This window comes from Terrapene carolina, unplaced genomic scaffold (assembly GCF_002925995.2).
Source record: "Terrapene carolina triunguis isolate 2854851 unplaced genomic scaffold, T_m_triunguis-2.0 Scaffold23, whole genome shotgun sequence".
In the NCBI taxonomy this organism is placed as follows: domain Eukaryota; kingdom Metazoa; phylum Chordata; order Testudines; family Emydidae; genus Terrapene; species Terrapene triunguis.
The window spans coordinates 9,136,176-9,162,027 of record NW_020664374.1 but is presented as its reverse complement, the minus strand read 5'-3'; positions in this window follow the sequence as shown (position 1 = coordinate 9,162,027).

Genomic DNA, 25,852 nt, shown 5'->3' with positions numbered 1-25,852 from the left:
TCTATCTATCTATCTATCTATCTATCTATCTATCTATCTATCTATCTTCTTTTCCATTCAGTAGATATCCAAGAGACATCTTGAAAGTGACAAAGGAACAAAACACTGCAGAAAAAGTGAAATGTGGATAAAATCATTTAGACATATACTTTTTCCTTATTTTTGGTCACTCACTGCAACACGAGATTTCTCCAACCACATCCAGAGATGCTATTGGATATCCCCATCAGGGGTACAACCTTCTATATCTTTGCCTTTCAAGTAATGAGATTTGAGGCCTGGAATATAGGTGGGAAGAGATATGAGGGAAATGGGTGAATTGAATATGTGCTACCATTATGTCTTTATTATTTCCCTTATGCAAAATGTATTTTCCTGATACTGTATGCTCCTGTATGTCACCATATTTGCCCATTGCTGTGATATGGCTGTTTCTTTAATATTTTATGAACCTATTCTAGATTTTGGATAGCTCTTTTATGTGCCTGTTGTTTTTTTCTCCCCAGATATTGTATAAACTAAAAAGAAGAGAGAAACATTTCAGCAGAAGACTGATGGTACTATCTGGTGGAATAGCAGTAAAATGGAATTAGATGACCTATAAAAGAGCTTGTTAGGCTAGAAGACATTTTCCTATTCCTATAATGTCTTATTTTCTGATGTGCATGACTAGGTGTTAGTAGTGTTTTAGAATGGTATATAGTAGGCAGGTCTGAGTTGTAGTAAATCCAGATAGCTTTGTATTTAAACTGCTAGGCACAGACTGATGTCTCAATAATTATTTCTAGCTACTCACCTCTGCATCCAGCTAACAGTAGAAAAGCAAGGAAATCCACATCACAATGGTGGTGTTGGTGTTTTTTTAAAAAAATGATCCAAAAAATGTATGCCAAGCTGTACAAACTCTGCCAGAGGACTTAAGGATCACAATTGTAAATTGCCATGTAAACAGTACACATGGGGTTTCCTTGAGAACGTAAGCAGAAGAGTGTTCCCCCAAAGCACCTTCTCTTTGATTTTATCATAGTGATACATCATAGTAACTAATCAATACAGTTTGGAATTTCTACACTTTACAGTTACAACAGTATGGAATTTAAAATCAGAAGCCAGAGTCTCACGGGTGCAAAGCAGTAGCTTTGCAAGCTATGCTACTATATTGGAATATTTTTGTTAGCCCTCACTTCAAATGGAGGCCTTGACTAATTCACAGAGCTATTTTGAAAAAGGCAGGATCATAAATTGCCACATTTAAAATCCACTAATGCGAAACTGACAGTCAGCTATTCTGCTATGAATATCACCTTTTCCTCTGAGTCTGTGACAAAGTATTGTAAGGAGAAAAAGCATTATTGGCTTGATAGCTCTTTCAGTTTGTTCCTTTCATAGAACATAAAATATTTGGTATGAAGCAAGTGTCCTACACAAATATCCCAAATTAGAGACTGGTAAATATTCAAACAGAACAAGGAGGAGAGGGCAATAGAGGTGGAATATCAATATCAGAGTAGGTTTGGGGTCCTATCGTATAATAAATTGGAGCTAATGGAGGAGAGAAAAAGAAGCTCACCTAAAGGTGATTAGTGGAAGATTCATGTGTTAAATTATATACTTGGATAGTAACTTGCAAAACAAGGTTGGAGTCCCAGGATAAGGGTGTTGAAAATCAAATCAAATTGAAGACACTTATCAGCCTGCCTCCCCCATTGAAGTCAGCATGATTCTTTCTATTGGTTGCAATAGAAGCTGGATTGGACTTCAGTTACGTATTGCCGATGATTTCCTTTGTAAAATATTTTCCTTTTAAAAGACTATTCTGAAAAATTTTTTTTTTAAGACATGCATCGCAGACACCTTATGCCAAATCGTGTTTGCAATGCATTCTGGTGCATTACATGTAATCAGATTATGTGCAGCAGCTACATTCATAAGAGTTCTATGTAGCATGATTTATAAACACCTGAGGGTCAGGACACTTGGCTTACTACTGTTTCATGGTTACTAGCCAAATGAGCTGTCACAGATTTATGATCAACCATCAGGCAATTTTCCAGGAGCCATACAATATGTAAAGCACATGATGACAAGACATCTTGCAGTCCATGGTAAAGAATATGAATTAAATCCCACAGAATAATCAGTAAACTGTTCCTTTCCTGCTGCAATCGGCCAGTACAGCTTTCTCTAGGTTTTCTAGTATAGAGCTTCATGTCGCAAAAAAAAAAAAAAAAAAAAAAGAGAGAGAGAGTAATATATTGCATTTTAAGATAACTATTTCACTCTCATGCAGACATGCTTTCTACAGTGCTTAAACATGGTTCTTTTCTGTCCTGTGTAATAGCTGGTATAAAGTAACTGATAGTAGTGGTACATATAATGTGTAAACACTTTTGGTGCCTGTCAAAGCTAGAAGAAATCCTGACGAGTTGCATGAAAGAAACAACTTTCTGAAATATCACAAGAAAAGGGAGCAGTTTTAACACATTCCAATCAACTTCTTAGATCTCTAAGCAACTTACAGAAAGATTGATATGGTTATCAGAAGAAATATATAAGGGAAGATATGGCAGTTCTATTGATCTCTGCTCATTAGGCTCTAATTTCCTTAGATCACTCACTCAGATAACCAAGGCATATGTCTCATCTATAATCCCTTAGCAGCTAGCTACACTCTTGCACCAATAAATTATACCACAGTTAGAGGCACTGCTGAAAAATCCTTCCAAGAAAACATAGCTCTTAATATAACTGTGGACTTTGGAGGGGTCAGAAATAGTAAGTGTCAGAGGAAGGCACAGAAGTGGAGAGCCACTGACTCCCTGTATGGCTTCTTGATCCAAATCTCATTTACCCCTAAATCATTTTGATGAAAACCTTCTAAGGAAACTGTAAGACTGGAAAAAGAACGAGGAGTACTTGTAGCACCTTAGAGACTAACAAATTTATTTGGGCATAAGCTTCCGTGGGTTAAAACCCACTTCATCAGATGCATGGAGTGGAAAATACAGTAGAAAATACATGCATCTGATGAAGTGGGTTTTAGCCCACAAAAGCTTATGCCCAATAAATGTATTAGTCTCTAATGTGCCACCAGTACTCCTCGTTGTTTTTGATGATACAGACTAACACCGCTACCACTCTGAAACCTGTAAGACTGGAGTTTCATACATACATTTTTTCCTTCCATGGGATTTTCCCCAAGAAGGAAATCAGCTTATAAAGACTTATAATGATAAGGAGGAGAAGGAAACAGTAAAAACAGCGACATGAGCACCAAAATTATTTCAGTCCTCACAAAGTTCTGTGCTTAACTTTCTGATCTGGGATGCAGGTGATGTGGATTAAGGTCCCAGCTTTCCAGAGACTTCCTATATGACTTTAGATCAGTCCATTCACTGCTCTGTGCCTAAGTTCCCCATCTCTAAAACAGAAATAATACTTCCCTACCTCACGTGGATGTTATGATGAGATAGCTTCTGCATTAATGATTGTTCGCCGGGACACTTATCCTCATGCTGGTGTTCCTCTGCTAAAAACAAAACAAACAAAAAACCCCAAAATGGTTCTGTTTCCCAAAGTTATCTAACTGTAAGCTCTTAATTCAGCAAAGCACTTAATTTTAAGCATGTGAGTAGTACCCTCAACTTCAGTGGGACTACTCACATGCTTACAGTTAAGGGCATGCTGAAATATTTTGCTAATAAGAATGAAAGATGGGAAATGAACACCCATGGTGTCCATTTGTATTTGTTCCATTATTTTTATGTATAGGCTTCTCTATGGCATTCATCATCACTGTATTAGAGAATGTCATAAATATTAATGTTGCCATTGGGTTTCCCCTCTCCTTGATACCTGAGATACTACAAAAAGTTATCATTCTGATCATATGATGGCTTCTAATGACAGGTAAACAAACCGGCCCGGCCTGCCAGGGGCTTTCCCTACACAAGTGGCGTCCCAAGTTTGGGAAACACTGCACTAAGCATTGAGCCATCACTCTCTTCGGGTTTCCGTTTGTGAGTTTGTGGTTGTTTGGACAATAAATGGAGCCAGAAACAAGTGCTGATTTGGGTGTGGCTGATAATTCCTCAGGCTGGTGGGGAATGTTGCCAGTGTACAGGCACTCAAATGACAAGTCTCACGAGAAACATTTCCAAATTGAAATATTTAGGCTTTCAGCCAAAATTTTTTGGTATTCGAATTTCTGCTGAAAAACTGAACTTTGCTACAGGAATTTCTTTGTTTACCAGCTCTGCCACAGAATAATTTTTTGGAACTTACACAATGTAGTTTAAGTCTGTGATAGGTATTGCTTATTTCTTAGCAAGATTTAATTAGTGTGCAAAACACCCATACATCAGGATGGTAGGATGCTTACAGCAGAGCAGTGGTTCAATCTATTTTAGTTTATTTTTGGCATTTGAGCAAATGGCAAAGATGTAATTCTTTAATGTGCCTTTTTGGATGACAATTTCAGCAACGTGGACACAATATTCTGCAATTTTCTTTTTCAGACATAGAATCAATATCACTGAGTAGGACCACATTTTTCCCTGTATTGATGACTCTAGTCATGGATGAAACTTTTCTCAGGGGTGGTAGTGCACCACAGAAAAATAATTCCACCTCAGAATGTATTATCTTTTTCACCTGAATGCCTTAGGCCCAGGGAGGGAGTAACATGTATCTCCCCTTACCTCATTCATAGCATGCCCACACCTGCCAGTGACTTGCTTGGTCTCCATCCCCTTCCCCTCCATGGACTCTAGACTCATGAAGAGACCTCCATGATGTCTGGATGTGGTGGGGGAATGATGCTGCAGAGATTCAGAGTTTGCTGACCTGATGTGAAATAGTGGCGATCCATGGGAGAGTCTTGTTTCTGTGGGGGATTATCCAGTGTGCTTGGTTCAGAAGCTTCTGCATACTAGCTATGAATTCAGAAGATGGGATATTATCAAGTTATTTGTAATGGGAGTGTATCTTTGTAATTAGTGAGTTTGCTCCCTTTTCATAGACAAAGAATGTCAAAAGTTTGCCCAGTTTTGCAGGGTTGTACATTTCCTCTTCTAATCCACCAATTGAATGAAAAAGTGAAAAAATAAGGCACCAAAGTATGCAAACAAACAATTTCTCCAATTCTGAGTGTTGACATATAAACAATGGTAATATCTTTGTGCTATGAGTATGTATACAATAGATATTTAGTAATCTGTAGCACACATCAGATGTTTTACCTTGCAAGCTGAGCATGAAATACCATTATTTATTTATGCAGTAAGTGTAAAACTTTAATAAACAAAATATTTTGCTGTCCTTCTTGATGATCTTCATTCCTCTTGTTGTTCTGTTTCTGTTTTATGCTATGACAATGATATATTACAAAGTGATAGGTATGAGAACCAGAGGATTACTTCAAGGAGCGCTCTCTAGATGCAGAGATGGATTGGCTGATTCACCCATATTCTCTATGGTTCTGACCCAAATTGCTCCCTGAAAAAAAATCCATATATTTTTCATAAATGTTATTGAAAGTAATAAACAAGTAAGAATAAAATAAAAAATATCACTAAGGCTGAACCATTACAAATTCTATCAGGCTAATTGAGATAAATCACAGTTATCAAAAAGGTCAAAATAACATTAATTAAACAAGCTAACAGCAACGTTGCTTTTATATCATCAATTTAGTCAAAACACATTAACGCAGCAAGTAATTACTTCTCATTCCTAAAACAGGGAGTTCCATGGAGGAGTTGTTCTTTTAGCTATAAACAAACAAAGAACTTTTACTGAGTGATGACCCAATCTTTAGCTGGGTAGATATTTTAGTATAGAAGCCAAACTGGCTCACACCTTAGAAGCCAATTAGTGTTTTTTCTCTTGGAAGTTCACTGTACCTAGTGGCGAATGTATTTCCTTTCATCTCATCCCCTCTACCTCAAACAAAAACAAAACAAAGCAACCAAACAAAAGCCTCCCTCAGCAGAATGTGTAAGCTTTACAAGGTACTTACATTGATAAGAGAAAATTTAGCTTTTTCACTGGACAGTGACAGCTTTGTTTCCACAAAGAATGAGCTAAAGACTAAAAGACATACTCAGTGTAATGATTTTTAAGGTCAGAAGATTTTTTAGGGTTATTTTAAGGAATATTCTTAGGTTCCTTCCTGGATGTCACATATACAAGCATCCAACCACACCACGTTCATACCCTAAAGGTAAATAACTTTTGGAAAGGCTCAATTAAGGTAAAGGGAAAAAGGAACTTACATACGGTAAAAAGGTTTAAACTTCTTCAGCTCTTCAGATGATGTGATATAACAAGCTGTACTGCTGTCATGGAACAGACAGTGTCTTCTGGCACTTACTGGTTCTCACTGGCAAGTGTCTTTGGATTCACAAAGGACAGGTACCATGTGCAGGTGTTGTCTTCTTTTCCTCTTGACTCTATTGGTTTCAGAGACTTGGAAGGTCAGTCTTGTGGTGAATGGTGACCCTGAAGACACATGCTCTGCGCTGTGTGTTCCTTGATCTTATAGGGCAGTGGTCCCCAACGCGGTGCCCGCGGGTGCCATGGCACCCACCAGGGCATCTATGTGCGCCCGCGTACTGGCCGGCGGACGAGCATTCGCTGAAATGCCGCCAACAAGCAGCGTCATCCAGAGGCGTCGCCGCTGAAATGCCGCCGATTTTCGAAAATCGACAGCATTTCGGCGGCAACACCTATTGACGTTGCCACTTCTCGGTGGCATTTCGGCGGATGCTCGTCCACCGGCCACGGTCCGCGGTGGCTCGTCGTCTGGTGCCCTCCAGACGAAAAGGTTGGGGACCATTGTTATAGGGCATGATTCGCCCTTACTCTGCCTTGCAACACCTTCTTTTGGAGCTGCAGGCAAATCAGGGGTCCATGGATGACATGGTCCAATCATATTGTCCTGGATATGAACAACATGATCCAATCATATCTCACTGACCAAATGCTGGCCTGTGATCAGTAATGAAAGTTCCTTTTTGTCTGAAAGCTCCTTAAGATGCTTTTTACTGTAACCGAAGACAAAGGTGGCTTCAAAGAAGACAATACTTGACGCAGTATCTTGGCAGCTACACCAGTTTATATCTCTGGGAAAGATGTCCAGTTTTCACCATACACTATAAGTGTCTCATGTAGATTTAAACAAATTCTCTAAAAATAATTAATTATCCATCTAACCATTCATTTACTCCACTTTCACACACATCCATTCTAGTTCTCAGAATAAATCTACTCAGAATAAATCTAAATATAACTTGTGACAGCTGTCAAACCAGTTCTTTTATCAACAGGAATTGGGGAGCTGGTTGACTAACTGGATGAGAGTTTGCAAGCCTTAAAGGAACTAAGGGCTAGATTCATCAAGAGACATAGGTATTGCAACACATAACTTTTAGGCAACTTGCCTAATTGCCACCCCTATCAGGGAGTTAGGCACCTATCTAAATCTGAGCTACAGAGGGGCACCTATCTCTGCTTGGGATTTTTAGACATGAATCCTTTCCTGGAGGCAGGCACTTAATCTTTCATATATATATACACAAGAAATGTAAAAAAATTCCCCTCGCTGCCTGATGGGAAGCACTGCATTATGGGTCTTTTTCAGTCTCTCCTGTTGAACCTTTCCCACTGTGTTTAAAATAATAAAATACTGTTTGCATCCTTTGCATCCATATCAGGCAGAGGAGGTAATTGAATGCAGCCTGGGTGAGTGCCTTAATCATTGGGCTAAAGCTTCTAAGGTTGTCAGCCTCCTCCAGCTATTCCATTTTGTGTGGGGTAAGGTGTTCTCCAAGAATGCCTGCTGAATGCCCGCAGGTGAGATAGGTGGGACAATGCCTAGTTTGAGGATTCCAATGTGGATTAAGTGTGAGATAGTTGCCTAGGCCTCACATCTGACGCATCTTGCACATGCTTGTTTGCAGAAACTTAGGGAGAAGCTGAGCAGGGTTTTTGAAGACCTCAGTGGCACCCAAATGTTGGGCTTAGGCACCTAAGTCCTTTTGTGGATGTAGCTCTGACTGTCTGGGTGAAAGTTCACCACCAACTGTGATGGAGGCAAGACCTTAATTATGTTAAAGGTTGGGGCCTATACTCCATTTCAAAGTAAAAAGCTGCTTAACAGTTTAAAATATAAATTCTATTTTAAATAAGGTAGTTAAAGATTATATATCTACAGACTATTTCTCTCACATAGGGCAACTTGGCCAGCTAGTACAGTCTGTCTTACAATGTTCATAAAGTTGTACATACTGACATCCTTGCCCTGAATAGTCTTTGTCTGGTAATAAACTCCTTTATCTGATTTTTAATATAACAGAATGTTAAAGCAGGTATATTTTCTATGCTTGTTGGTAAGAGTGAGCAGCAGGTATTTCCGATCTGGTTTAACTATTCTATAGTGAAACATCAAACCTCCAGTGTGATTCTGACAGCAAAATCTAGCACACTGAACACTTTGAATGTTATACTGTTGTCTGGCACTGTATATGGAAAGGTCAGAGTTGTCAGACTTTTGGCAGTGCCATGTGCTACAGTACATTAGGAGTCAGAAGATATTAAGCATTTGTATTTTGTGATACTTCTTTCCAAGGCAGCTACTCAGGGCTAGTCTACACTGGCAATGCAGAAGCGCTGCCATGGCAGCGCTTTAACGTGCCGTGTGGTCATGGCACATGGCTGGGAGAGAGCTCTCCCAGAGCTCTAATAAAACCACCTCAATGAGAGGCATAGCTCCCAGTGCTCGGAGCCGAGCTCCCAGCACTGGGGCACTCTTTACACTGGTGCCTTACAGCACTGCAACTTGCTGCACTCGGGGGGGGAGGGGGGTCTTTCCACACCCCTGAGCGAGAAAGTTGCAGTGCTGTTAATTGCCAGTGTAGACAAGCCCTTACACTCCATAGGCAGGGGAGAAAGTTGTCATGAGAAATTTAAAATGCAAAATTATTCCTTTGATCATTTAAGATTGTAATTAGAGATGTGTCCATGCAGATTTATTTGGATCACTAATCCCAAACCCAAATTCCAACACCCGAAAGTATCTGGGATTTTGAGTTAGCCCATTATATAGATTGGAACCGACAACAAAATTTGGATCTACTTCCAGGTTCCGCATTTAGTCACCTCCAAAGTGTTGAGGACGTTAGAATCTAAGATTTTGATTTGGGCTCCTCTCTAATTCTAATCTCTTTAGGACAAAGGACACATCTCTACCTTCTGAAATGTGGTTTTTGTTTGTTTGTTTGTTTGTTTGTTTGTTTGTTTATAAGGGAATTTGCATTTCAAAGTGTGTGAACACATCTTTTCTTTTAAATGACTTTAGACAACTCAGATTAATAAATTAAATAAGCTGCAAATCTAGTGCATAAAGACTTTTCTCTCTTCTGTTAACATGAGGGCTCACACAAAATATCTTTGAGCAATGTTATAAGAAGGTATTAACAAGAAACTGAGACCTATGTCTGTCTGCCTACCAAAGTTGCTTTGCTGTCAGCATTACTGTAGGGAGTTTGTTTTCACAGCCTGACAGTACTGCACTGAACTTTCAATGTGTGACATGAGATTTAGGGAGCTGAGATCTGCAACAAATCTTTTTTTTTTTTTATCACTATTAGATTCTTTAAATAGTTTGGAGTTGAATTCAGGAGCAGCAGCATTAGCAGCACAGAAGTCAGCAAACAGAGGAGTTTGAGTGGAGAGCTGTTGGAGAAGAAGAGAGTTTGCAGAAGGTGGCAGGAGGCAGTGTGTTGTGAGAGAAGCAGAGCTTTTCATCACAGCAGAGCCCTGATTAGGGGTGGGGCTTCCTGGACTAGGGGGCCTATAAATGCAGTCAGCTGGACAGCCAGATGCACAGGAGCTAGCAAACAGAACTGAAAACAGGGGAGCTTGAGCATATATTTTAAATTGACTGGATAGTCCTGATGTTCAGACCTGATTAAATCCATTGATTCCATACGTTGATACCTGTTAGTAAATATTAACCCTTTTTTGTCCTTTCCAGTCTGTATCTTTGATTAATTTATATTATTAACTATTCTTTAGGATCTTTGTGATATTAACAAAGAGTATGTTGATTTCTAAGGCCCAGAATACTGGTCCTTGACCTATAAGTAACCCTGTTCAGGAATTTTATACATTAGGTTATTTCTAAAAATCCTTGGCAACTCCATGTCTATAGAACTGCAGATATTCATGAAAACCTTCCCTATATACATAAGCATTAATAAACCTGGGAGATTGATAAGGGATTAATTATATGGCAGATGTTTCTTATTGGTGAATCAATAGAGAAGCATGATTATGGGGGAAGAAGGACCCACTGAGAGATATTATCTTGAAGAATTGGTCTTCTCAGCAGTAAACGATTATGTCTTCACTCATCAATCAGGTAAACTGAGAGTGTAGGTATATTAAAGGAAATGACATCAGAACACATTGCTTTAGGAGGGTATTTTTGGCAAAGTGTCTTTGTCTAAAAACCCGATATAATGACAGAAGTTTTGGAAGTTGGTTGGGGAATGAAACTTCTCATCCCACCAGTTACAGTGAAAAAGGGACACAGAGTCAGCTCTTTACCTTACATCAAGGTATGTATGTATTCTTTTTGTATTCTGTATTAATCTCTGATGATCTTTGATTAAATAATTCCAACTGAGCCTGTTATTTGACAATCTGAAATTGTTGTTAACTTTGCACATGCAACACAAAGCAGAGTGGGTTCCTATCATTGATGTGTCAATGTGAGTTTCATGACAATAATACAATTAGATGATAAAATGAACTAATTGGCTACAATTGGGAGTTTGTAAGGGGAGTTTGTGGGAGGGAGTGTGTGGTGCTTTGCTTTGGTTGTGTGGGTGTAATTTTTTTTCTTGATGGGAGCTTAGGCAGGAAGGCAATGACAGCAGGAGAGGCAGCAGGGGTAGTGACCCAAGGAATGGAAGAAACCATGAAGATGCCTGGATGTGGAAGTGCAGGATGTATGTTATCCTGGAGTGGGTACTTGAAAAGTGCTTCATTTGTATGAAATATCGCCTGAGAGATCTGATAGAAAAGAAGATCTTAAGTTTGGAGATGCAGGTAAAAATTGTGGTTGAATTTCCAAGGGGATTTGATGATGATCAAGGGAAGGAAAGAGAAGGCTGAAGGGAAAACTCAAGACTTGCAGATGCAAGCTGGACTGGAGAACTGTGAGGGGAAGCTGCTGGATGAGGAAAGTGGCCAGAGGAAGCATGTGACTATGAGAACCAGGCAGAGGAAAAGACTGGCTGGTGAAGGAGAAATAAAGCTGAGGATTAGGTCTGCTGAGCTGTAAAATGAAAGGCAGTGGCAGGTAGTAACAGATGGTGGGAAAGCAAGGAAGAAGAGAAGAGCAGCTGGTCCTACAAAAAGAGGAGAAAAGGAAAGGAGTCAATGGAATTAGAGAAAGTTCAGAGCCCCAAGAGGACAGATGACTCTCAGAAGATTGCTAGAGAGAACAAAAGAAAAGATGACTTGAAGCCAGGAAAAAAAAAAAACAGAAGGAGGAAGGCTGGAGAATTGCACTAACACCAGGAAGAGGCTGGTCTACATGATTGGAAACTCCCCACTAAGAAGAATGGACAGGCCTATCACCAGAGCTGATCAGGAGAATAGAAAGGCATGTTGTCTGCTGGGAGCTAAGATACAGTATGTGGACTTGAGTCTGAAGAGGATCCTAATGGAAGCAGGAAAGAATCCACTGATTGTCCTTCATTTGGGAACAAATGATACTACTAGATTCTTTCTGAAACACATCAAGGGACACTATACCCGGCTGGGGAAGATGCTTAAAGAAATGGAGGCTCAGGTGATCTTCAGTGGGATTCTACCTGTCCCTAGAGGAGGAGAAAGAAGACAAGGAAAGATTATGAAGATCAACAGCTGGCACAGACAATGGTGCTATCAGGATGGCTTTGGGATGTTTGACCACTTGGAGGCATTCATGGACAGAGGACTGTTCTCATGAGATGGACTCCACCTGAATAGGGAGGGAAATAGACTTCTGGGGTGGAGGCTGGTGAAACTGATTAAAAGAGTTTAAATTTGGAATTCAGGAGAAATAGTTGGGAGATGCTTGTGTAATCTCCACACCTGATTCTAATATTGGGAGGGAGAAAAATCAAGTATGAGAGGATACAGCAATGGAGAAAGGAAAAAAAGGGGTAGAAGAATGTACAATAAGATGAAAGATAGTGCCAATACCAATGACACTAACAGTCAGGGAGGCAATAATGGCTGTAGAATGACTGTACCTAATCCGGCAAGGAATCTGGATGAAGCCAAGCAGAAATAATTAAGATGTCTGTACACCAAATGCATGGAGCCTGGGTAACAAAATGGAGGCACTAGAACTACTGGTACAGGAAGTGAAATTAGATATTATAGTGATGACAAAAACATGGTGGAATAGTAGTGATAACTGCAGCACAGGTATTGAAAGGCATGTTCTGTTCAGGAAAGACAGAAATAAAGGAAAAGGTGGTGGAATAGCATTGTATATTAATGGTGAAGTAGACTGTAAAGAAATTAGAAGTGATGGAATGGATAAAACAGGATCTGTTTGGGCCACAACCACATTGGAGAAGAAAGCTAACAGAGGTTGCACTGGGATAGTGCTTGTGGTGTGCTACAGACCACCAGGATCCAATTTGGATATGGATAGAGACCTCTTTAATATTTTAATGACATAAATACTACTTGGAATTGTGTGATCATGGGAGACTTTAATTTCCCAGATATAGATTGGAGGACAAATACGACTAATAATGGTAGGACCCAGATATTCCTGGGTGTTAGCTGACAGATTTCTTCACCAAATTGTCACCAAATCAACAAGAGATGATGTCATTTTAGATTTAGTATTGATAAGTAACAAGGGCCTCATAGAAGAGCTGGCTGTAGAGGACAACCTTGGTTTGAGTGGTCATGAGCTAATTCAGTTTAAAGTAAATGAAAGAATAAGCAAAAATAGGTCTGCAACTAGAGTCCTTGATTTCAAAAGGTCAAACATAAAAAAATTAAGGGTGGTAGTTAGGGAAGTGGATGGGACTGAAGAAGTCAAGGATCTGAATATGGAGGAGGCGTGGAATTACTTTCAGAAAAAGTTGCACAAACTATCTGAAACCTGCATCCCAAGCAAGAGGAAAATATTTGCAGGGAAGGGATGCAGACCAAACTTTTATATAAAAACAACGAGGAGTCTGGTGGCACCTTAAAGACTAACAGATTTATTTGGGCATAAGCTTTCGTGGGTAAAAAACCCACTTCTTCAGATGCATGGAGTCCATGGTTTTTTACCCATGAAAGCTTATGCCCAAATAAATCTGTTAGTCTTTAAGGTGCCACCGGACACCTCGTTGTTTTTGTGGATACAGACTAACACAGCTACCACTCCAAAACTTTTATATAGGGGCATTATGATATTTATTGTCTTAATAACCTTTTCTAATGGTTCCTAACATTCTGTTAGATTTTGGCTGCTGCTGCATACTGAGCAGATATTTTCATGACTCCAAGATCCCTTTCTTTCCTCTTCTTTTTGTGTTTCTGGTTGGAATTATGTTTTCCAGTGTGCATTACTTTGAATTTATCAATATTGAATTTCATATGCCATTTTGTTGCCCAGTCACCCAGTTTTGTGAGATCCTTTTGTAACTCTTCTCCCTTCCTGGTGTTTATGCCTCTGGTGTATTTATAGAAAACAATCATATCTGAGGGGAGATATGATTGAATTCATCTTTCTTAAACATGTGAGACCAGAATTGCATGCAGTATTCCAGATGAGGTCTCACCAGTGCCTTGTATAGTGGTAATAACACTTATATCTACTGGAAATCCCTTGCCTGATGAATTCTAGGATTTCATTAACCTTTTTCACAGCCAAATCACATCTTACCCATATCTTTTTTTAAGATTAATACTTTGTGCTTCTTTAGTTTTGGGCTGTAAAACAGGATCTACAGACATGCATTCATTCTTGTAACACTTTTCTAAACTCTTTTTATTTTTCAACATCCTTTGTAAAATGTGGACACCCAGATCGAATGCAGTATTTCAGTAATGGCTTCACTAGTGCCATCTGCACTTCCTTGTAATAAATATTATCCTGTTTATCCAACCCAACATGGCATTTGCTTTTAGCCACCTCATTGCGTTGAAAGCTCATGTTCAGTTAGTTATCCACCATGACCATTAAGTCCTGTTCTGGTGAAATATAGTTTTCCAAAATATAGTCCCTTATCCTCAAAGTACTATCTGCATTCTTGTTTCTTACATATATGCATCTAGCACTATTAAAAAAAATAATTGTTCAAATGATCCCACCTTACTATCCAATCCAGATTGTTCTCTAGCACTAACCTGTCCTCACCATTGTTTTCTACCCTACAAATCAGTGTGTCATCTGCAAATTTTACCAGCAATGATTTTATCAATGAACTAGGAGAAAATATAAAGATATTGAATAGCATTGGTCCTAGAACAGATCCCTGTGAAACCCTACTAGAAATAACTCCATTGAATGATTCTCCATTTACAGTTACTTTGAGATATCAGTTAACCAGTTCTTAATCCGTTTAATATGTGCATTGATTTTGAATAGTGTTTATTTTTTAAATCAGAATGTCATTCACCATTAAGTAAAATACCGAACAGAAGCTGACTTGTAATCTCATTAAAAGAAATGAAATATGCTTGACAAGACCTATACTCCATAAAATAATGCAATTTACATTACTTATGATGCCATTGTTTAATTCTTTATGGATTGCAGCCTTTCCATGATTTCACCCAGGATTTAATAATATTTAATATAATTTTTTTTTAAATTCTTTACGGATTGCAGCCTTTCCATGATTTCACCCAGGATCCATGGTAGGTATCCTGTTTATCCATTTAAAATACTGAAATAGCACTTGCTTTTCTCCTGTTCTCTGGAACATCCCCTATATTTCAAGATTTGTTAAATTTGAACAGTCAACATCAGTGGCTCAGAGTGTCCCTTAGACAATTCTTTGAAAACTCTTGGGTGCAAGTGATCCAGGTCTGCATATTTAAAAATGTTAACTTTAACAGTGGCCCTTTAACACACTGCATAATCACTGTTTGAATAAAAAATATTTCATTATTACTATAAGCCTTCAATTTCTTTCCAAAGAAAGAAGTATTTCTTGAACACTTATGCATTTTCTACACTGTTATTGACATTTTTACCATCGTTGTCTAGTAATGGTTCTGTACAATTTCTAGGTTTTCTTTTGTTCTTGTATATTAAAGTCCTTCTTATTATCAGTTTAAGTGGCATTGAAATGTAAAGATGGTAGACTCAAGAACTCCATCAATTCCTCAGTGTCTGTATTCAGCATTTTTTCCACTAGCATATATCCAGTCTTGCAGCCCTTAGGCATAAACCCAAGAGGTTATAGAAGTACCACCACCAACTTACAATGTTGCAAGTCAATGCAGAGGCATATCCACCAGGATGGAATTGAAAGTATTTATGTTACTGTTGTAAATATGGCTACATAGAGGGTAGTGCAGACACTGAATAATCTATACTCTTTTGCAGATACTGTTCCTCAACATTGTTCAACAAAAATAATTCAGAGAAAAGTGCCCTCTTTTGCACACATCAAAATTTTTCACCATATATTGTTTTTCAGTGTATCTGACAGGTATGGGACACTCATTTTTAGAATTTTTATTTGAATCATAAAGGATATGTGTATACAACCCCAAAAGTTTAGAGAACTGTTTTAAGACTGGGCAATGTTGATGGAAGAGAATTTTTTTAAGATCAGAAACAAATTATAACTCTCAAGTATGTGATTTGTTTGGTTAAGTAAAGGAGTGTGATTAGGAATTTGGATGATAGCCTAAATTTTGATTTTTGTGTGTTTATTTTGTAGCCTGCAAAACTGCCAAAGACTGCGACCAGTTCTAACAGGCTAGAAATGGATCCTGGTAGATGGGTGAAAGTCAGTAAGATGTCATTTGCATACACTAAAGTCTTATATTCAGAGATTCCTAATTTTATATCAGAGATGCATGGAGGAGCTCTAATTTCATTGCTAATGATTCCAGTACAACACTGGTTGGAATAAGAGAAGAGAAGGACAGTTTTGCTTAGTATTGTTCCTAAATGCGGATTATATTGTTAGCTGTAATAGAGATAATTGATTATTATCGATTAGATTACTGAAATCCATTTGTGTAATTTTTCCAAATTAAAACTTCTCTAGTATTGCAATTATGGATAGACATTTGTTTCCAATGAATGCCTTGTGGATTGCAGGTGAACATTTTATCAGAGTACGTGCGTCTATATATAAATGTCAAAGATTACCAAAAGAAAATCTTCCACTTTTGAAGTCAGTCTGATCAGGGTGTATCAGTTTTATATCAATATTGAGGAAGCATAGGGCGTTAGTTTAAACAAGGCAGACCATCTCTATCTTTCATAGCTATGACAGTAATTAGACTAATTTTCATATCCCATGAGAAGCTACCAGTTTTCAATTTCCCTTGAATCACAGGCTGGAATATAGGGTTTTGCAGATATTGAAATACTTTGTAGAACTCTGAGGGAAACCAGTTCAGATCTGGAGATTTGCCAGACAGCATAGATTTAATAATAGTTTGAATTTCCTCTTCTGAGGTACAACGTAAGAGCCAGATTCTGATCCCCTTGATTATGTTGACTCATATCTTATTTCATAGATATATCATTCAAGTCAATGAGACTATGGGTGGAGTATAGTGCTATCAATTGTAAAAGAATCAGGATCTGACCCTAAATTAATCATTCAAATTTGTTCTTTTAGGGTCTGATGTAACTAAGAACAAATTTTTAACCCACAAAGTCTTCACTGTAAATCCAGGACCTAAAGTTATCACAATATAAAGGCCTAGTATCCTGATTTTATCACAACCTTGAAATCATGGTGCATTTGTCTGTTAGAGAGATGGTTTGGGGTGGTTAATAGCCAAGTTTACTCTTCTTGCTGGAAGAGGAATTGACATCACGGTTTTGATTCATTGAGGAGCACTGCTCTAAGGAGTTACAAAATAGCATTTTAGCAAAAGATACAGTGGTACTTACAGGAGCTGCAATGAAACTATGCATCCTTTCAATCCATTAATCAAAATGTTTACAGTTCCCGTTTTAAGGTAGCTGAAAAAATAATAAATATTGAGCAAAGAAAATTAATCTGTTTCTGCAGCTTTCCTCTGCACCAGTCTGGGACTGTTGGATAACCTTCCCTGTCAGGAGAGGCAAAGAGACAAAAGTGAAGAGCACATATTGCATATGCTACTTTCTCATCCAGTTTTTTCTTTTCCTGAGTGGTGAATTACAGTATAGAGTATAGAAAAATGTGACCATGTAAAATAATGGCTGCTAGCACACTGGATCCTTGAACCGCCCCCTCCCGCCCCCAAAAAGTGAGTCAAAAATTCAAATGTTGGAATCAGATGACAGAGATGTCTAACTAAAGAGGCAACCCTGTTCTTGCTGCCTGCTGTTTTGAAAAACAGTCACTCTCCCAAACTATTCTGTGTATATTTATATCAGAGATAACAGATGGCTCGCAAAATTTCCCAAGCCAAATGCTCTGGGTCCAAGATATTCTAAAGTTGGAAAAAGAGTGAGAGAGCTAATCTTTAGAAAGATAATGTGATAGAGTTACATTCTCTATGTAACAAAGATGTAACAAATTCCAGAAAATACTAGAAAACAGAGTGATGTAATCAAAACCAGAAACTGCTGCAACAACCTCAGGATACTGGATCTTATAGAAAGTTCTGAAGAGCATGCTTAGCATATTGGAAGTTCAGGCCTTCATTTGCTGAAAGCTAGACTCCCAAGCTTTAGTGTGTGAATTTGACAGGGGCTCTGAAGAAGAGCGAGCTGGTTTATAACCTTTTCCTATCAATAATGGCAGCTGTTCCAGTCTTCTTACATTCAAGACTTTAAGATACCCACAAATGTCTGGTCGCAGATGCTTACAGACCGCTAAACTGAAATGGGACAGACATCATTTTTAGAACAGGACTGGAGAAGGTTTTAATTTGTAAAAAAATCAACAGCTTGCTAAAAAAAAATTATCAAATGTTCAGATTAAAAAAAAATGCCTGTGGGCTGAAAAACAAATGAACAAGAATTCAGGAGACATTTCAGCCCAAAGAATAATTTTTTTCAGAAAGCTATAAGCATCTGAAAATAGTATTTTATAATAAAATTGCTTTCTCACCCATAACTACAAGGTTGTTAGCTCAAAAATAAATTCCATTATTGTAGGAAAATATGCACTAGCATAATACAGTTCACAAGTTCAAAAATGTAGTTTCTTGTCATACATCTCAAGACTTTCCAGCCCTGACCTTGTATTTGGTGTACTATAGAGCATCTTTGAAGAGCATAGAGCATGTTCACAGTGTTACTGAGGAGGTCTTGGTTAAAAACATTGAAACACATGATAAACTGTTATTTTATAAACCATGTTTCATGCATATTAGAATTCTTTTGCACTTTATATCTTTGCATACCTTGGGCACAAAACTCTGGTTTGCAATAATTCTGGTATTCCAATAAACTTTGCAATAATTCCTAGTATCCCTCAAGTAATTGTTTTACACATTCTCTCTCGGTGCTTTTATTTTGGTATTTGTAGAATTTTAAAATTAAAATTCTGCAACATTCCAGGAGAAGTTACTAGAAGAGTCCTGAGTTCTGAATCAGATTATTTTTGTCAGGTAAAATGGAATCTGCAAAAATGAAATGTACATCAAATGCAATTGTATATGCTAAATTACCAATACCATTTGTCTTACTTCATTATTTATTCTTAGAATTATGATAGTACCAAAAGAACCCAAGCAAGATAAAGGCCCCATTGAGCTAGACACTGCACAAATACATACTAAAGGCATGTTTAAAGGGTGAGTTAGTTCATGGCAAGCCATCGTGTGAATCCACAGTAAGCAGCCTTGCTGCAAATTAATATTGCCATTTACTCAAACCCTAAGACACACACCTGATTCATAGATTCATAGATTCTAGGACTGGAAGGGACCTCGAGAGGTCATCGAGTCCAGTCCCCTGCCCGCATGGCAGGACCAAATACTGTCTAGACCATCCCTGATAGACATTTATCTAACCTACTCTTAAATATCTCCAGAGATGGAGATTCCACAACCTCCCTAGGCAATTTATTCCAGTGTTTAACCACCCTGACAGTTAGGAACTTTTTCCTAATGTCCAACCTAGACCTCCCTTGCTGCAGTTTAAGCCCATTGCTTCTTGTTCTATCCTCAGAGGCTAAAGTGAACAAGTTTTCTCCCTCCTCCTTATGACACCCTTTTAGATACCTGAAAACTGCTATCATGTCCCTGAAGAGTTTGTAGTTTAAACTCCCAAGGTGTGGGGAAAGGAAGTATCATTATCCCCATTTTTCAGATGGGGAAGTGAAACAAAGATTAAGCAATTTGCTAAAGTGTGTAGCAAGGTGGCTCTTGAACCTGCCTTTTCTGAGTCCCAGTTTAGTGTTTTAGCCACACGACTGAATGCTCTCCAGTGTGCAAGGAACATCTAATCTGCTACTTTCTCTACATCTTGCTAGTTTGCAGACCTACTGCTACTAACTGTGGAGGTGAGTCAGGTTGGGAGGGTTCCCATCAGGATGGAAGCAAAGGAATTCAAGGTTCATTGCACCTTAATTCTGAGCAGCTAGAATCTCTCCTTTGTCCCTGGTACCATGATCCTAGCTAACCCCCCAAAACTTTTAATAAACATGCCAGTTTCTAGACACCATCTTTCTGGAAATTACCCAGACTCCTAAGGGATAAATGGATTATAAAGGCATTCCTCATTTCTACATTAAATCCTCAGCAGAAGCTGTTGTAAAATTTGGATATCAGAAAGTGGCCCAGTTTCTCAGCTGATATAAATCTGCATAATTCCTTACAGTCTTCCAGTGGCAGTATATGTAATTGCTAGGCACCAAATTGTATGTACTGTTTACCTGCATCATTTTGATAGTATATACATTACCGAAGTCCATAGTAAAAAAGGATAAATGCATTCCTGGTATTAAATTAATAAGTAAAAAAATTAGTGTATGTACATATATACAAAATTTTGATCATCAGTTTTATTTTCTTTGCCACTAGAATCAGAAATGCCAAAGCTTGACCAAACCTAAGTGTCTGGAATCCTACTGATGCATAAGAAGGTGTATCCCCCAAGGTCTCCCTCTTATCACCCTTTTCTGCAATGTATTTTAATAAATGGGTTTAGAACTCCTACACTTCCAATATTATCACTGGTGCTGTTTACCTCTTCACCTGCCATGGCTCCTCCCAGCTAGGATATATCTGCAGACTTTCATCCACAAGAGCTATCACCCATTGTGACACCCAGCTGTCATTCCATTGTGATTTGCTCTTCCACTTTCCTTTGATTCCACTCTGGCTTGCCTCTCTCCAGCTAGCTGGCTAGCCTCTCTTGCATCCTTTGTGCTAAAACCCACTCTTGCCTTTTATGTCAGTCTCACTGATATGTCTGTCTGCTTACATGGTAGTCAGCATTTAGACCAACTTCTGTCACCCTCAGTGACATCTTTCAAAGATGATTACATGCCTTGCTGTTCATAAACCTGCAAACATGTCCATGCTGTTCTCATATTAGCACTAGCCAATAAAGAAAAGTTGAAACACTTGTATTATAGAAATAAAACTATCATCCAGTGGCTTCCCAGTTGTGATGATTCTTGGGGTAGTGTAGTCTTTATTTAGTTTGAGTTGATATATTAATCAATAGTCCTCTGTGTCCCTTGTGAGTGAGTCTATCTCGCATGCTGCTACAGTTTTAAAATCAGCAGTTTGGGAATTACCTGAGGGATGTCCTCAGGTCTGGAGACTCAAGGAGCATGTGAAAAACAAATACAGTAACCACAAGCACATCTACACTTGAATAACTGTGCTTTTATTACACATTTAATTAAGCAGATAATCAATGTCACAATAATGAATACATAAATGAAACCCAAGAGAGCCTGTGAAATACTCAGAAATGTACTCATACTCACATCCCCAAAGATATCATGGAGTTGGGTGGATCTCTCAACGGGTGGTCATTGGTGGAGGATCTCCTGTTGGGAGTCTTCCCTTCTTATCCATACAAGGGAACCCTTTTTATCCGGTGTTATAATCATACCCAACACCTTATATATATGCATGAGGTGTCCAACCCCCTTTACCTTATCTATACTTACACACCTCATAAACTTTGGGGTGCCCGCCTTTCATAGCTTATCCTCTTAGTTCCCCCTTTTCTCATTATGCATCTATGTAAACAAGTCCCCATGGTAACCTGTAGTTACTGCAGAAATTCTCATGATGTTACAATTGTACATTGTGGCACACTTTCCAGAACATCACCCATTGACACATTCTTTACAGTAATCTTGTAATTTTCCTGGTATGTTATTCCTGAGTCACCTACTTATGTCAACCCTCCTTGGCCTGAGGCCTAATATTGCTAAGCTGAAATCTTACAGGCATTAACCTGCAGACCTTGCATTATTTATATACCTAATACATACTCAGTGAGGAATCCTTGTGGCACCTTAAAGACTAACAAATTTATTTGGGCAATTCAATCATGGTGGATGTGGCCCATTCCCAACAGTTGACAAGAAGTGTGAGTATCAACAGAGGGAAAATTATTTTTTGTAGTGACCCAGCCACTCCCAGTCTTTATTCAGGCTTAATTTGATGGTGTTAAGTTTGCAAATTAATTCCAGTTCTGCAGTTTCTCATTGAGGTCTGTTTTTGAAGTTTTTTTGTTGAAGAATGGCCACTTTTAAGTCTGTTATTGAGTGTCCAGGGAGCATTGAAGTGCTCTCCTATTGGTTTTGAATGTTACAATTCTTGATGTCTGATTTGTGTCCATTTATTCTTTTGCATAGAGACTGTCCGGTTTATCCAATGTACATGGCAGAGGGGCATTGCTGGCACATGATGACATATATCACATGTGCCAGCAATTAAATAAAAACAACTGGCTACAATAGCCAGGATTGTGAGTCACTTTGTTACCCTCACTTCCCCCAAATGAGTGACACTTGCTTGTGCTTAATTGGGTATCAGCTTCCTGACACCATCATCCTGTTAGCCCCCCAAGAGCTCTCCTCTGAGCTATGCCAGCCCTTACTTTGCCCTGTAGATTGACAATGAGTGCATAATAGTGAAAATAATCATAAGTTTATTATCAAAGATTCAAGAGACAGATGAATAAACATCCTTTGTCTGCCAGGAAACCTGTTTCTCCACCTCTGCTGTGCTACAGCATCTAAGAACATAGTTTCAGTATACATACATAACTCCTTACATAGTGTCTGTACATACATTGTACAACAATAACAATGACCAGTGTGACCCTGGCTTTCACTTAGGACCTCACATGACATTTTTTAGTGAACTAGAATGTACAGACGAGAATCAGATATTCCTGTAACACTTTTGACAGTTGGAATTAAGGGGATTCTTGGGTCATACTAATGCAGGATGAGTCCAAAGAGCTAGCAACTGGCAAATGGAAGGCCCCAAATGAAATCTCAGCACTATTTTTCCATTATGATATTGAGCCACCAGGATGGGATTTCCCAGCAATCCTCTCCACTTATTCACTTCTTGAGCCCACATCAAAGCCAATTGCCTTCTCCCCCAAATAGTGATCTGAAAGAACTGTCATTTTACCCATTTTGGGGGGCAATGGGTAAAACAATATCAATTTTTAATATTATTAGGCCAAAGAAATATGTTGTGGGCATTTCAATCTACATTTGTTTCATGGTTTAATTCTTTTCCCTCACCAAATTTTGTTTGTTTTGTTTTGCTTACATCTTCTCTCTTAAGTGCTTTTTCTCCCTAGAGTGTCTCTCTCTGTAGCACTGCAATTATGATAGAGATTATTATAATGTCAAAAAAGAAAAATATATATGTGGTGTAACAAGTCCCAGAAAGCATATTGAAAGAGAAAGTATAATCAATTAAGTATAGATAGATAGACAGACAGACAGACGATATAGGGATTTAAAACCAGCATAATAAAATGACACAAAAGACAGTAGCTGATTTGATTGAACACTTTTTCCTCAGCCCAGGAAACTACAGCAAAGTGGAATTTAAATTTTAAGTGGTTAAATTCTGTTTTTAGGCTGAAGGTAATAAACATTAATTGAAAATATAAAACCTAGCAATCATAAATTAAAATTTAATCTCTTTTTGCACACTAACAGTTTATATTAATTCTTCTTGCCTCCTTTAGAATAGGGTTAGCCAGTAATGTTTTGAAGCTTCAAGTTATTTAGTAGTTTGTGCAGTTGTTAAATTACTCATTTTTTCCTTCCGATATACATCCAAACTAATTAGCCTCATGGAAGCTGAGGTGGATGTTTTTCTGCTTATCTGAATACTTTTCAGATCATATACCCACACACACAACGCTTCATGTAGAGGTGCCTGGCTTAGTTAAGAACATAAGAATGTAAGAATAGCCATACTTGGTCAGACCAATGGTCTATCTAGCCCAGTATCCTGTTTTACAACAGTGGCCTATGCCAGGTGCTTCAGAGGGAATGAACAGAAAAGGTAATCATCAAGTGATCCATTTTATGATGTTATTTTAAAACAATTCTAGAATCTGGCCAGAAGGACAGGTATAATGTTCAATGACGTCCTGGACAGAAAAGAAAGAAAGAAAGGAAAGAAAGAAAGAAAGAAAGGAAAGAAAGAAAGAAAGAAATCTGGTGCTTCCCATTTTGTTGCTAAACTAGGAGTTAGAAGAGGTTTTAAACTAAATCAGAGGTGAGGCCTGTTTGAATAAAACAATAAATGAAATAAGTAGTGTGATTACCATTAACTGTAAAAAAGAACAATAAGTCAGTAGTGTCCATGCATAACAAAATAGGGAATGTCAATCAAACATTTAGCAATAACTCGAGAATTTGCGTATTAAAGGAAACTGCCCCTTTGAGAAGGCAAAACTCACATGAGCAGATGTGGCAAGGCTATTTGTGCAGGGGTCTTTCATTCTGAAATGCTGTTATTGCTTACTTGGATTGTAAGATTTGTGTCTGAGGTCATCTTATTGTTATCTTTGTGTACTGCGCATGGCACAAAGGGGCCTAGGTCATGACTGAATGCATACACACCTACATCAGGCACAGACAGGATCTAGGGGTAAAGATCTAGGGACTTTGCGGGGGGAGGAGGACTGTAAAGAAAATAACTCATGGTGCAATAGTACTTATCCTATGGAATTCCCTAACTGGCCTGGTAGTGCAAAGGGCACCAAAGCAGTGGTGCAAAGGGTGCTGGATGGGAGGAGGGACAGTGGCAAAGATTTGGCCTTGTATGTCAGAATAAGTTAGAAATCCAAATTCTCCCTAAAAATATATATTTGCCAATCACTAAAATTAGATTTAAATTCCCTGTTATGGAAAACTACCATATCTCATCCACATGCCAGTGATCAATTCACTGGTGTCTCGCTGTCTCAGATGCATCAGAAACACAAAGCTGGGGACACTTTCTATAACGCTGTGTCTAGTTAGAAGTTCTGTAACGATGGCTACTCCCAACTGTTAAACATATATCACACAGAATCACATGGAGAACAGCAGCATCACGTAAGGAGCTATTCTGACTCTGCTGCTTTGTGAGTTCTGAATCTAATTACTGTGGCTCAGTTAATTTCCACGCCCAGAAGGACGGTGTCTCACTTGCTCAGTGACAGCCAAGGAGACAGGGATGGGGAAGCAAGTCTCAGGGCTCTGGAATAATTACAATGTAACACCATTGAAGCCAATGGAATGAATCACTTATGTAAAGTTAAGCACATATTCCTCTACCCCGATATAACGCGACCCAATATAACACAAATTCGGATATAACGCGGTAAAGCAGCGGGGCGCCCCGGGCCCTTTAAAGCGCCGCCCGAGCCCCGCTGCTTTACCGCGTTATATCCGAATTCGTGTGGAGCCCCGGGCCCTTTAAATCCCCGCCCGGGGCTCCAGCAGCTGGGCTCGGGTGGGAATTTAAAGGGCCAGAGGCTCCGGCCACTGTGGGGAGCCCCGGGCCCTTTAAAGCGCCGCCTGAGCCCCGCTGCCGGAGCTACGACGGCGATTTAAAGGGCCCGCGTTATATCAGGGTAGAGGTGTATATAAGTGTTTGTAGGATCAAGGATCTGGAGAGATTTTTGAGGCAATGCCACTAAAAAGGTCTAGAAAATATTAGCTAATATCAACAACTAAGCCAGAGGCATAGAAGAAATATTATTATAGTTTTCCATTCTGTATTGTATGTGTGTATTACAACCACATTCCACCATCTCCTGAAAACTATCTCCTTAAATATCACCTTTTTTAAAAAGTAGCACCTGTAATATTTACAACACAAACTTTTCTGTAAACTCTGGTAATGAGATTCTGTAACAGAAGAGATGAGGGATAAAGTCTAATTGCTTTTCCGACTCCAGAGATTCTAAGTGAAGTTTTAACATCTGGCACCATTCCATATCCTCAAAGAGCTACTGGATTTCAGGGAAGAGTCACTACTGTGATTTTGCAAGCATGGGGCACCCTTTTGACATTCAGTTTATTTTAATGACTTTTTGTATCTCTTAACATTTGATACATTTTAACATTATGTACTGTAGATAAATTCCTGTCCTGCCCCTCAATAACAGCAGTAGTCTAGATAAATATGTTTTTGTTGCTTACTGTGAATGTAAAAT